Source organism: Lissotriton helveticus, chromosome 2_1 (assembly GCF_964261635.1).
Source record: "Lissotriton helveticus chromosome 2_1, aLisHel1.1, whole genome shotgun sequence".
NCBI lineage: Eukaryota > Metazoa > Chordata > Amphibia > Caudata > Salamandridae > Lissotriton > Lissotriton helveticus.
Window position 1 is genome coordinate 1,244,119,315 of NC_136059.1, and position 14,774 is coordinate 1,244,134,088.

Consider the following 14,774-nt stretch of genomic DNA (forward strand, 5'->3'; position numbering starts at 1 on the left):
CCAGGAAATTGATGTGGTACGTGGACTCCGCCGGAGACCACGTCCCTTGAATCTGTAGGTCTCCAGAATGCGCTCCCCAGCCCTGGAGAGAAGCATCCGTCACGACAACCTGAGCGGGAATGTCCTTGTGGAAAGGAACCCCTCTGAGGAGATTCTCCGCCGAACACCACCACTTCAGAGAATGAAGAGCATGCAGAGATAGGCGTATCTTGTCGTCCCAAGATCCTCTCCTCTGATCCCACTGATCCTCCAAGCACTCTTGCAACGGTCTCATGTGCAGCCGAGCATGTGGCGTCAGGAAGATACAGGAGGCCATCGATCCCAGCAGAGAAGACACCGTCCTCACTGTCGTGGATGGAGCGGACATGAGAGCCCGAGCCTTCCGAAGTAGTGATAATCGTCGCTCCTCCGAAGGAGACACGCTTGCTGACAGCGTATCGATGGAGGCTCCCAAGTACTGAATGCACTGGACTGGAGTCGGAACCGACTTGGACATGTTGATGTGCAACCCCAGTTTGTTCAAGAGAACGCACGTCTTCTGGAAGTGTGCTTGCACTTCCGCGAAGGAGGAGGCCTTGATCAACCAGTCGTCCAGGTAAGGGTAGACAAACACCTTGTTCTTCCTTAGGTGTGCTGCTACCTTGCCATGCACTTTGAGAATGTTCTCGCCGCAGACTTCAGTCCAAATGGCAGTACTGTGTATTGATAGTGATTGGCGCCGACTTGGAACCGCAGGAACTTCCTGTGTTTGTGTGCAATAGGCACATGGAAGTAAGCATCCTGGAGGTCGATGGCACACAGCCAGTCTCCCCGTTGCAGCGGAGGATAAATCTGATGCAACGACAGCATGCAAAACTTTTCTCTGCGAATCCATTTGTTTGCTTGTCGCAAATCCAGAATGGGCCTGAACTCGTTCTTGTCCTTTTTGCGAACCAGAAAGAAGCGGCAGTACAGACCTCTTCCCCTTTGAGACAGAGGTACGACTTTGATCGCCCTTTTCCTTAACAGGATATCGGCCTCCACCTGGAGCTCGCGCAGCTGATACTGCGAGCTGACCGGAGGGATCGATGGAGGAGGGCTGGTGAACCGAAGACTGTATCCATTGCAAACAATATTCAGCACCCACTTGTCCTGAGTAATTTTTCTCCACTCTGCCAGAAAAGATTGAATGCTTCCCCCCACCGGAGCGGGTAACAGTTGACGGGGAAGTAAGTGCTCAGGGCCTAGACCCGGCCTGGCCCTTAGTCGCTGGTGCCGACTGATGGCCGCCTCTGCCCCTCTGGCGTTTCTGGAACGGTTTTCTGAACTGCTGCTGCTGTTGTTGCTGCTGTTGTCCAGAAGACTGGCCACGCCCTCTACCTTGACCACCGAACCGGCGTTGGAACGGACGGTACGTCTTCTTGGTCTCCTTGGGCTTCTCCAAACCCACCGCTGTGAGCGTCTCAGCCTCCGCCTTCATGCGGGCCATTTCGTCGTCAGCGTGCTTCCCGAACAGGGTTTCGCCAGAGAATGGTAGATTGGCAACCCTCTGCTGAGCGTCCGGTTTCAGAGACGTAAGGCGGAGCCAGGCATGTCGTCGCTGGTTTATTCCGTGGCAGAAACCATGCGCCGCCAGAAGAGAGGAGTCGGCTGCCGCGCTGATGACCTGATTCGCCACCAACATCCCCTCGTTAAGCACCTCCTGGAAGTCTTCCCGCTTGTCCCGCGGAAGAAGTTCCACAAATTGTTGAAGAGATTCCCAGAGGGCTCTGTCATACCGACCCAGCAAGGCCGTGGCACTAGCCGCCTTCATTGAGGTCGCCGAAGTCCCACAAACTCGTCTCCCAGAGGAATCCAACCACCTAGATTCCTTGTCTGGCGGAACAGTGGAGGAAGGCGTGGTGGCATGTTGTTTGCGCGCCGCCGTCACAATCACCGAGTCTGGAGGGGGCTCCAGCCGCAGAAAGGCTGGGTCCGAGTCGGGAGCCCGGTACTTCTTCTGTAGCCTGGAAGGCGCCGCCTTAGTCACCGCAGGAGTAAGGAAAAGATCCAGGGCCGGTTCTTCCAGGCCGGGCACCAGTGGCAGTAACGGCCGAGACAAGTGCTTCTGATGGAGCGTCTCAAAGATGACCGAGGTCTTCGGAGTGGGCACTGTCAAAGTAATGCCCAGTTTCACTGCACCCCGTAACAGCACGTCCTGGAAGGACACCAGATCGTCGACTGGTGAGACCCGTGTGTCCGGCGAATCTGACAAGGTCGGGGAATAGTCCCTGGTCCCAGACGACCTGGTCCGTGAACGAGACCGGTGTCTCCGGTGGCGCCGTCTAGATCGCATCGAAGATCTATGACGCGAACGTTCCCTCCGCCCGGAGCGGGAGCGTGACCTCCCTGCACGTGGGCGCTCCACCGGTTTCCGTGGAGGCGTCATCCGTGGTTTGTCCCGGGGCTTCGGGGTAGGCGTACCCTTAGGAGGTGTCGGAAGCAGAGGCAGTGACACTGACCTCGGAGGCCTATGAGGAGGAACTGGCGGCAGAGGCCGCCCCTCAGTTGACGGTGGAGGCAGGGAGGGGAGAGGCGGTTTAGCCGGAGGAGCCTCCTTCGGTAGAAGAGGAGGGGTCACAGGCTTTGGAGGTGTATATACCACCGAGTACACCGTGCCCGATGACTTCTTCGAGGAAGGGGCCTGTGATCCAGACCCCCCAGAGCGTGAACGACGCCTCTTACGACCTCCAAGAATCCCTCCTGCGCCTCTTAGAGGAAGTTGAGATCCTAGGGGACGCTGATCTCTTCCTGCTCGACGTCGAGCGTCGTGTTTCAGGCGTGGAACGGCGATCCCTTGACTCTGGCGTCGAACGCCGTCTCCTCGACGTCGAGTGTTTCCTCCTCGACGCCGATCGCCGCCCCCTCGACGACGAGCGATCAGACCTCGACGGCGAGCGTCGACTCTTCTTCTTCGATAACCGCCCCTCGACGTCGAACTGGTCGACGGCGACCGGCGGTGTCGCCTCGACGGCGAGCGCCGGTGTCTTAGTCGACGGCGATGCCTCGCCGTCGACGACGTCGATCTTCCACGCTGTCTCGACCCGGAGCCCCGGGGAGAAGGGGAACACACCGTCGTCATCCCTCTCGACGTCGACGTCTCGATGCCCAGAGGGAGCCTTCCCAGCCTGCCCAGACCCACCTGCAGACGCCTCTCTTCTAGGCCTTGGAGCCTAATCTTCTGTCTTTCCCTCAGGGTCCTTGTAGAAAAGGCCTGGCAGATGTCACAATCTTCAGGGACATGATCATCAGGGAGGCAAATAATGCAGATGTCGTGTGGGTCAGTCTTGGCCTTCTTCATTCCACATGCTGGGCACTTGTCGAATAAAGCAGGCATTTTAGATCCCTAAAAGCCTGAACAAACACACACAGAAGTGAAAGGCAACACCAAGAATCAATTGAGAACACTTTTAAAATCAAAAAGTGCCAAAAGAATCCAATAAACCCTTGAAAAAGGGGGAGCTCAATGCACAGGGTCCTGTAAGCACGAGCCGGAAAAAAGAACTGAAAGTAAGTTGGACCTGCTATGCATTCTGGGATACTGGGAGAAGGTTCTGGAAGGTTCCTTAAAGGCACAGTATCCTATTTAAGCCACATAATGGCAGCCTATGGGGCTTGTCTGTCCAGGTCTTCCTCTCTATCATTCCTGAGGGGTTTTGCAGTAAAAGCAAGGGAAATCTGGACAGGCTTTGCTGTTTGTGGATTTTTGGTGGAATTTCTAGTTGAAGTACTGGACAGTGTAGCTTGTGGATATAGGCTGCATTATTTGTCTTTAAATTTTCTCTTAAGTGTCTTTGCAGTTCTGCAATTTTCTGACAACTTAAGAGATTATTTTTGATTGCCGGGGTCCACGCACATGGGCGGGACTATTCACTAGATTATGACTATACACAGAGATCCCCTACTACAGAACATTCTCTCACATTTCAGCCAAGACCTGGAACGAACTACCAGTAGACATACACGACCACTCCCTGAACACCTTCAGGAAGACCCTCCAGACCAGGCTCTTCAGCTGAACAAATCTGTGCAGCTGCCAACCCCTCCCAGCGCCTTGACACTCACAGGTGAGTAGCACACTTACAATTTCCTTGATTGATCGGGAAAACGAACATTGCCCCGAGCCTTCTACACCCACACCTTTTGACGGGTCTCCCCAAAATTCCCTAGAAAGGAGCAGAAGTGGAATTAATTTTTAGAAAGTTTCGTGAAGAGCCATAAAACTGCGGCAAAGTTGACAAAAAATACTATGGAAAGACACGTATTGTACACAGTGGCAAGCGCCATTACCCATTATATCTGATTGGTGCTCGTCACAAAATGTAAATAAACTGTTTCTTCAGTACTGTATTTTAGGCGATAATTATCAGTTCCAGGTATTGCCCTTTTGATTCAGATTTGCTCAAAGAAGGTTTAGCAAAATGACTATTGGGGCATTGCTCTATCTTCCTGGATAGAAAGTGCTTCCTTACCTAGTCAACCTGCTGCTTTCATGGTTGAAGCCGCTCTTAAAAAAATAGACCATGGGTACTTACATTTTCTAAAAAGATTGATCAATGATGTGCTTGAGGGCCGCATTGATGCCAGCTGGATGGCAGTTTGGCGTGGGTGGTAAGGTATGTGTGGAGGATATACACCTAGTGGCTGAACAGAACAATGTGAAACCAGAAAACTTGGGATTAATCCTGGCTTCCCCATTTTTCAAAGTGGTGTGATCCTAGGCCACTGTTTAACTTCACGTTCCCTCCTTTCTTATTTATAACATAAAAGGACCACGAAATACATGATTTCAAGGTATGCGCTGTAGAAAACCTGCTCCTGTGTTTGTTGTTCACGCATAATAGGAACCAGTGCAAAAACAATTGGACAGAATGCAGAACACAGTCATACATTCACCCCAGTACAGCGATCTGGGCCTACATCCATCTTTTTTTGCTCACCATGCCATTCCAGTTTGGACTCCCCCATATGCAAATCAGTCTTGTCCCAGCACCCAATGGGAACAGTCCAGCGCGGACTGTCAGGTACTCCCTGGAAACAAGCATCCTAGGACCAGTTTCGGGCTTTCATCCCTCAGCCAGGATAGCCGGACTCCAGTGGCATGGAGAGCACGGGACCCACGTCTGGGCACACCAGTCACACTTGGGGTGACAAATGCAAAACAAGCATTTGCAATAGGTCTCGCATTAGGAAAGTGCGAGCTATTGGTATTGTAAATGATAATTTTTTTAATGTGTTGGCTTTAAAAATATATAAATTAGCATTGTTATTCACAAAGCCAATAGCTTACACTTTCCTAATGCGAGTCCTATTGGCTATGGCAATGCTTGTTGGTAGCAAGCAAGGACAGTGCTGTTGTGGTGCAGAGTGATGCGGTTGTGGCGTCCCAGAGTGATGTGATGGTGCATGCGGCAGTGCAAGGCGCGCGGCAGCCGTGCGTGGTGTGAAGAATAATGCAGGCTAACAAATGCAGGGAAGCTAGACTAAAACAAAACATCGCCTCACACCGAAAGCAAATGTTACTGGGGAGGGGCTGTAGCTGAAACTAAATAAGGTGACTTCGTACATTATGGGAATGCTTGCATGTTGATTAAAGCCCAGGCCATTGTTGAAGCAGCACAGACGGTGCTACGTTTATAGGAGTGGTTCTGCCTTTTGTTGCAGACACCGTGCAGTGGCCACAGTTAGTGTGGTGCAGAGTGGCAGCACGTCGTGGAGCATCAGAGCAGATTCAGCTCTCGCAAATAAAAATTCCTCTGGCCTGTTTATTTTGGTTCTAATGAAAAGGAAAACCAAGTTTAAGATGGAAGGACTAGCGCATTGTCGAATGTACCTATGTGGGCACTAATCAGGAAATACGATAAAAATGTAAGTTGTCTAAGTGGGCGGCTGTGAAGAGGCGAGACACCGATTAAGGGAAAGGAAACATGACCACTTGCATGCAGAGCTTATAATGGGAGAAGTTTATGCCACAAGTAATCGTGGTGATCCATGGGAGTGAACAAACAAGCACTTGGCATTGCTGTGGCAGGGGAGTGGAGCGGGAGCGCATTCCTTTGAAGTCTGACGCGAGGCACAGACAAATGGTGGTGGGACGTGGCTGGTTTGTGCACGCGCATAGCTCACATGAACTGCGAGTGATCCGCAAGTTTGGTAGAATCTTTGAGGTGCTTACTATAATTCTCGCTTATCTATCCCTGCGTGATAGAATAGTCGAGACCTAAACAATTGGACAGAACAGTCATACATTCACCCCAGTACAGAAATATGGGCCTAAATGCATATTTTTTGCTCACCATGCCATTCCAGTTTGGATTTAACCCAGATCCCTTGACTAGGGGTGAATGCTTTGATTTGTTCTGCATTCGGTCCATCAATTGGGTGTCATTTGCTTTCTTGCCCCAAGTGTGCCAGGTATGCCCAGACGTGGGTCCTGGGCTCTGTGCCACTGGAATCAAGCTATTCTGGCTGATGAGTGGGTGAAGCCCCGTAACCAGTCCTAGAATGCTGGTTTCCAGTCCATGGAGAACCTGGTTTGGCAGTTTGGGCTTGACTGTTCCCATGAGGCACAGGGGCAAGCCTGATTAGCATATGGCCCGGTATAATCCTTGGTCACACGACAGACCATACTTTGTGGCCCCATGGCAAATGTTTGTGAATACCCATGACCTACAATATGAATAAACCAGATTGTCATAAATCAGTCCATTGTAAATGGTGTATACCACATTGCCTACCTACACAAGATCCTTCAGCTCATGCCTGTCCTGCAGATCAGATACAGGGATATGTAAATAATTTGTGTACATATTAAGTCTGTGCATTATGGGTATCACAGCACCTGTAGTCTTGCAACGTTTGCTCCTTCACTAACAGGCAAATGAAGTATAGCTCATGCATATAAAATGTACCACTGCTCCATGTTAACAGTATGTCATGCTCTTGCATATCCATAGTGCTAACCCGAAGGTACTCCACAAGCAGTCAATTTCACATGAAAACAGTGACAATGGACTAGAGGTAAGCTGGGTACCCTACCCTGCTTAACCCTAGTTCATGGGTACTCACAAACTTTGTCGGGGGCCAAATTTATGGTGTGGTTTGTGCCAGAAGGCTGCATCGGTGGGGTCAGTGGGGGATGGGGCGGGTCTAGAGAAACAAAGAAAACTGACCATGAGGTTGAACACAGGTCCCTGCAGCGGACACCTTTGTCCACCGAGCCACTAGACCCGGCATACAGAGCCACTAGACCCGGCATACACACATCTCCCTCCCCAACTCTCCCTGTCGCTCTCACTCACCGTCTCACTCTTCCAGACTGCCCCCCTCACCCAGTCGCCCTCTCCGTGCCTCCCATCTTTCCCTCGCTGTCTACCTCCCTTCGCACTCCCTTCATCTCACCCTGCTTGTGTGTGCCTGGGCTGAGAGCTTCCTGGCACACACAGCCTGCACCAGAGCACTTCACAGGTCTTTAAAAGACAATTTGTATGTTCATGAGGCTTTTGTATTTCACCTTAGCGCCCCTGCAGCTGCATTCCGACTATCACTGGAATGCCCGGGCCCCCACAGGGAAGCAGTCTCGGGCGCGCAGTGTTTGCCGACACTTTTTTTAAAACACCGGTAAATAGTCTGCAAGGTCTGCGGGCCGCCAGGGAAGGGTTGCCGTCGGCCCTTACTGCGAGTACTCCTGCCCTAGTTTAATGTCACTGTTTCCATGACATACCAACTTATCCTCAGTGTAGTTTGTCTTTTAATGCTTGACCAAGGGTGTTCCTTCTGTTAATCTGATATGGCTATAATATGCTGGCAGATTTGCTTTACTGGTTTTATGTCTCCCCTACACAATAATTACATGGAAGTTAATCACATTCTTACTGTTACAGTTGGAGTGTCCCTTCAGCTGTATTTGGTTGCCTGCGAAGTGTTTGTGTAATTAATGAACTTATACTATACAACTGCCACACCGAAAGTGCTCAATATTAAGTGGACAACCTACTGACTTGGTTAGTCTCAAATTTCACATATTCTGTGTGCCCTCACTACATATTTGCCGTTACTTCCATTCCTTCCGCAAGGAAAGGGCACCCACCATCCTCGGATGGCATGTCTTAATGTTCTCACATATACTGTTAATCACTAGACTAAGTGTAGACGATGAAGTGTAGACGATGAAAGTGGGCTCCCTGTTTGAATCAATCCATTTTCTTGGTGTAAGCAGGGTTTCTCGTGGGCAATACCAAACCAGTTTCATAGCTCTATCCAGCACAGTTCTAGGGTAGCCTCTAACAATTTAGTAGTAAGCAATTCAGCTTCCCTAAAGTAATCACTTCTACGATTACAACTACACCTTGACCTCCAAAACTGATTAGGGTAAGTTAACAATCAGTACTTTAGGTTGGGAATCATACGCCAGCCTCTCCTCCACCCACCCCCCCCAAGATCCTATTCACTTGTACAGAAAAATGCGCCAGCGATGGATTTCCTAAAGTACGGTGGTATGACCCATGGTGAACTATTTGATCCAATTGGCCATTTCTTGCAAAACTTTGTGCTAGAGGGAACATTGTGAAAATAGTGCGAATTTAAGAACACTTTAAAAATTCAGTACCAACTTATTTACCACTGTCCGATTTACTTTCAGTTGAGAAAGGACTGGTGTTGGACGGGAGAAAACACCAAGCAGGGAGTAAGTGCATTCCTCAGTGGACCATCGTCTCCCCAGAAGGTTGTGTAATTTTAGGCTGAGTGTTAATGATTTATGCTTTACAAGAGCTCAACCTGATTTTGCAGCCAAAAGCCTGGCAGTGGGCTTGACCGACGAATGGCTGGATGACCCCAAGAACACACTTCTACAGAAGGCATAACACCAGATATTGCTTCCATTCAGCACCAAGCTCTATATCCACTCAGTGAAACCGTACGCACGTATGAATGGTTAAAAAAAAGTCAATGTCTTGGTTTGATGAGAATACAGTCTACCAAGACGAAAACATTGAAAGTAAAAATTAAAGAATTCAAAAAAGTTTGCCAATGAGGGTTTCTCATGTTTTTGAACATTTGGGAAGGTGTTTTTCTACTATGATGGTCAAAATTAAGTTTAATGCACCGGTTAATGATTGAACTCATTTATTATGTTTCAAGACAATCACTAATCCAATAATACAAAATAATTTTATTAGACCCGGTATAATGTCACAGATTTTCACAAAGCATGGACTTCTTTAAAGGACCAGAACTCCTTTCAGTAAAACACCTCAGATAGCCCAGTGCTTGCAGCTTACTCTTGGCTCGTAGTACTCACTTCAAATACCTATAGAACAAAAAGATACATAGTTACTAATCAAGAAACAGCGCATTTTAAAAAACAGTCCGTGAATAAAAATAAATGTATATATGTAACTGAAGTTACACTAGTATCATTAGTAAGGTTTATTCGATTTCAATTTAAATCGAAAGCATAAAAAGCATTACAGCATGGAAATGTAAACAAATACATCAAATAGGACTATAAAACCAGACATTTAGACAGTAACAGTAAATACACATACAGGGATCAATTAAAAACATGCCATCTAAAAATGCCATTATACACAATTGTGCAGAATTTAAAACTCTTGCAAAGATAACTGCCCACAAAGAAAATAGACCGAGCAACATATCCAAGATGGTAAGATTTGAAAGAACAAATGTGCTGGGTGGGTGACTGTTTGAAATTAAGACTATAGAACTGGAATATAGTATTCCCTGCTCTTTAAACAGTTTTGCAAAAAAAAAATCTACGTACACACTACCCTGTTTTGACACATGGAACAAGGGACAATTACCTAATTTGAGAGTAATCATTCATGAAACTTGTAACTACAAACCTGCCTGGGTCGGAATAAACGTAAGGTTGCATATCATACATAATCAGCATAGATTTGTTTTTAGGACTGCAGGTTAACAGCTCTGTATTTACCTGGAATTCTTCAAGGAACCCCATAGCGAACTCTAGCCTTGCTACCCGAATACAACTCCCTTATGAAGTGGATTACAGATCTCTCCACACCCAAGTCAGTCAGGATTTTCCACAACTTGCAATGGCTATCGCAATTAAATGCAGATGAAAGATCAACAAAGGCATGGTAAATATTCTCTTAATCTTAGCATATTTCCTGATTAAGCAATTTAAGATGGTCACTGTTCTAGTCACTACTACAGGGCAGAAACCTTACTGTAGATCTGAAAGGTTGTATCAATCTGCCCAATCCTGGATAATCCAGTCCACCATCTTCACTAATGATAGAAGTAGATCCAGGTGGAAGCACGCAGGATTGTTACGATCCTTTAATAAATGGGGACTATAATAGACTTTGCCCAAGTTGGTAAGAAACCTATACTATAGCAGTCACCTAGTACTAAGGTTAATAAGGGACCCTCAGTGTTCGCTTTGAACAAGTCTACCAGGATGCCATAAGGGCCTGGTGCTTTGCCCCCTTTACTGGCATTATCAGACCTAACGACTTGACCCAAGGTAAAAGAAAGGTCAATGCCGCCACAAGTTAAATGTTTAGGTGCAAGATAATCAGCAGTATATTTAAACTGGGATCAGTCTCAGTAGGTGGAATTTAATATATTCCAGAAAACTGTTCAATCTATTCATTGCTCATTCTAAAATGGCTCTAGCCTAAGGTCCCCTCGTCTATTTGTATCTGCGAGTTGACCACTTGCCAAAACAGTATTATCCTTACTCAGACTTGCTTCAAGCAAATATGCCTATGCTTTATTTCTTAAGGCCATTTTCCTGTTTCACTGCTTATAGGCCGCTCTACAAGACTGGTTTGCACCTAATGGAGTTATGTAGCACGTCCTTCAATCTCGTGTGCGCTTATGTAGAGGCGTGGCGCCCTCTTGAAGCAGAAAGACCCTCTTTAACCCCTTACAAACCATCACAAACTCAAGGTAGTATGGATCAACTATCTAGGTATACCAAAAATACGCCTGCTACGGGCACATTAACTGCTTCAGGAAACGTGATTAAATCTGGTTACATCGTAACGCACAACCATTACAAGAGGTTAAAAATTGTTAGAAAGTAGCACACACTATGCTGGTCTTTACCATTAAATGTGGCCTTGAAGCATATAAAGCAGAAATCAGCAAACACCAAAAGATTTATAAAGTAAACATTTATTAGTTCACCGTAAGTTATGTACGAAAAGTGTTTGTGTGGAGTGCTCGTTGTTAATTAATCCACATATCCTTTTAGAGGACAGAATGCATAAGTGTAGGTTGAAACCACCCTACACAAAATAACCAGGTCATTTTGTTTACGGACTTATTCTAAAAATGAATCACAACTAGTATGAGGCATCACAATCATCTGGAAGATTACGTGGTGTGCTACCATTCAAATCTTTTTAAATTGCACATGATTGGATAAGAAGGTGCAAATTCATCCCTTTGGTCTACCATGACTGGGTGGAGTGGCAGGGACATGGTAAGTTCTAAACCTCTTAATATGCACAGGGTCCAGCAACCATATCCCCTGTAAACATAATATACTGAACCTAGCAAATAAATCCAACCACTCAGTATTACTTTATTACGCAAACCTGCCACATTCCAAACGACAACTCCCAATGAATTAGGGACAGGCTTATTAGGGGAATTATTTCCAGGTTCTATAAATAGACTGTAGATGTACGTGTTGGCCCCAAGTCACTGATTCCAACTAGTCGTTATTGTACCTTTACTCAAACCCTGTACCAGGAGTGCAGTTTCACAAAGATTAGGTCAATGCTTCATAGATAGAAGATGCATATAGATTAGCATCACCATTTGGTTATAGAAAACGAAACCTAATATGGCAATCATCTGAGCAGATAGTCTGCTTGTTACAGGATCTTACAAAGAAGCAATCTAGTTATTGAAAGCAGGACGCACATTTACAATGGTGGAGTCAAACCAAGGAATGCAGCGGGTAAATGAGTTGTACCTTTTCGTAATCAGACTACAAAAAACTATACTACAAGCAAAAATTCGAGTTATGGTCAACTGTCACCAGACTCACATTAAACTATAATGTTTTAGTGAGGCAATGGAATATGCCACTGTTCAGACTGCTACATCAATACCCCCGTGAGAATTCTCACTTTGCGCCAAATATTCGTGATGTGTCCCACCTGCTCCTTGTGCGATTCGTGTAACCACTAAAGGCAGCTTTAACAAAGCCTTCTAGTGGAAATCCCTCAAATAAAATTTTAAAAAATGTATACCTACCAATCGTAGAACTTTAGACTTTCATTCATCAACTGACTTCAGGCGCCGTGAACTGCATCAGTTCCCTATATTAAAAGAAAAACCACCATGTAAACTACAGACAACCTTCACTAACCTGCATACAATTTATAGCCCTCATGTCCTCATTCTGAAAAATGCTAATCACTGAAAATCATGATGTGAACAGCAGAAAGGGTATAATCCTAGGACATGCCGTAAACAATGAGAGCACAAACATGGATAAAAAATTCATGCAAGAGCAGCTTTGAAAATGGTTGAAGAATGCCGGTGAAAATAGGTGGTGGCATTAGTAAAGCTTCCTTTGCAGAAAAGCAGGCTAGTTGAAAGAGGTCCTTAACAAGTCAACTTACTTGTCATGACTGACGCTTTACTGCCTCGACATCAATAGAAGCCACCTCAACAGCGCTCCTGTAGCGGGGGACTGCAAGAGAAAGCAATTATAACTGGACTTGAAAATCAAATGAAAACCGCAATGCACGACACAAACCAGTAGCTGTTGCAGATTTGAATGAGTGATGAAAGACTGTAAAGGGAAACTATGTGAAACGATGTTATTACTCTGAACTTGAGACAAGATACATAACAGGTGACTGTAACACTGCTTTTGAAGAGTTCTGGTGATGGTTTGTAGATGTCACCAGAACCATGAAAAAGAAAAATCAGAGCATGTTACAAGTTATCCCTTAAATATTACATGTTTACTTTGGGTTATTATACTTGAAATTCCCACAACGCAGCCTAGTTTGGCCACTAATGTGAATTATAACTACTTTAGCTTCCAGGAACACGAATAGTGATGCATTTTACTTTTGAAAAGCAAAAACTTAATTTGCAAAATTAGTAATCGGATGTCCCTGCTCTAAAATCCGGTCGCCGTTTTAGCATGTTAAATGCCTACATTTCAAACGAAAAACTGAATTAATGAGCCCGATATTACTCTGCTCCAAGCAAGGGGCGCCTGTTTAAGAAATGGGAGGAGATGGGGGTAGAAAGACCATTGCTTCCTGTTTAGCTCCACCACTAGGTGACAATTCACTAACTCCTGCACCACTGCGGGTACATCTGCATTACGCCTGCTAGAAGGTATTATATTTGCAACATCTTTACGCGTCCTCATCGAGTTGTAGAGTAATCACAGTGGTTCATAATGTGAACAGCAGTGACAACTATCTTTAATCATCGGACGCCAAGAAACGAAGTTGCATAAACCCCAGCAAATGTAAAGACACATTAACGTTTGTCTACATTACCCATAGAAAACCCAATCCGTTCTAAATCTGCGGCAGTGGGCTGATAAATGGAACCAGCAGCACTTTCATACTTTACGTAGCTTTCGACTCTCCGGTACCACTGCACCAGCTGGATCACCGATAGCTACACATCTGTGAACAACTCACGACGTGGGAGATGGATTGTGCAGGCTTATCGATACTACCTCAACCGTCAAATGTGGATGCACGCGCGATTCAATATTTTAAAAAACTGCACCAATGCACTACTTAAAACGTGACACCTAAGGTTTATCGGTGCATATTTTTTTATAGACCAAAGCAGTTTTAGAAGATAACACAAAATTAAGAACACTTTCAAAAAAGGTTCTGAGCGCGCATATCATTTTAGCCAAGAAGCGACTAAAACGTCGCAGCCTCGTTAAACACACAGCAACAGCTTGCGCAGGGAAAACTACATTTTTCTTTCTAGAGGAGCAAGACCGATATTTTAACCCATCGGTCCGGCTGCGCCGCCCCGTATCACCGCTTTCTCTACTACAACTAAGGAGGATCATTTCAAGCTTATCTAAATCACCCCTCGGTTAAAAGGTTGTACCGGAAGGGGGGGGAGGGAGAGTCAGCAAGGAGTAATCAAGGGGAGAAGTGAATTGGTATTTAGATTGCGTTCAAGACACGCGGACGAGTTAAACATCCACCATTTCTCACCTGCCCGTAGGCCCCTTCTGTTCATCTGTCGCGGCTGGAAGTCAAGGAGGCAGCCACAGGTCACTCCACGAGAAAACATCGAATTCAAGCCTGAGGCCCGCCATTATTGAGCACGCGGTAGCCATGAGCCCAGGAACCGCTGATCCGAAACTAACTACTGACACCAACCGAAAGACTTAACGAATCGACCGACACGGCTTATATGGAAGCACGTACGTGCGTGCGCGCACACAATTAAAAACACCCCGCGCACGTTGGCGTATAGCGGCCATGCTTGAACCAGGCAACACGTCACAGGAGCGAGTTTTGCTTTGAATTTGTACTTATGAAACTCAGTCTCGCCTTTCGAGTGGGCCAGTAACAACCATTGATGCAACAGGTGCAGTAGCACCGGACCGACAATCTTGAGTGGCCCATTTAACCCGTTAAGGGCAGATCTGCCGACTTTGGAACTAGGAGACAAGGTTCCGGTCTCGGAGTTAGCATAGCTGCCAAGGTTTCAGATTGACAAGTGTGACATTTTCATAAATTCAGTGA

General features: G+C 46.4%; 1 long non-coding RNA gene across 1 annotated transcript; it reads right to left on the bottom strand.

Annotated features, from left to right (window-relative positions):
• Nucleotides 1–9,175: 9,175 nt before the first annotated feature.
• Nucleotides 9,176–14,394, bottom strand: LOC144818596 (uncharacterized). Its single transcript, XR_013607143.1, has 4 exons — nt 14,238–14,394; nt 12,651–12,721; nt 12,280–12,344; nt 9,176–9,328 (listed from the first exon to the last, which is right to left on the bottom strand). It is a non-coding gene; the product is annotated as an uncharacterized LOC144818596 (long non-coding RNA).
• Between the last annotated feature and the right edge of the window lie 380 nt (nt 14,395–14,774).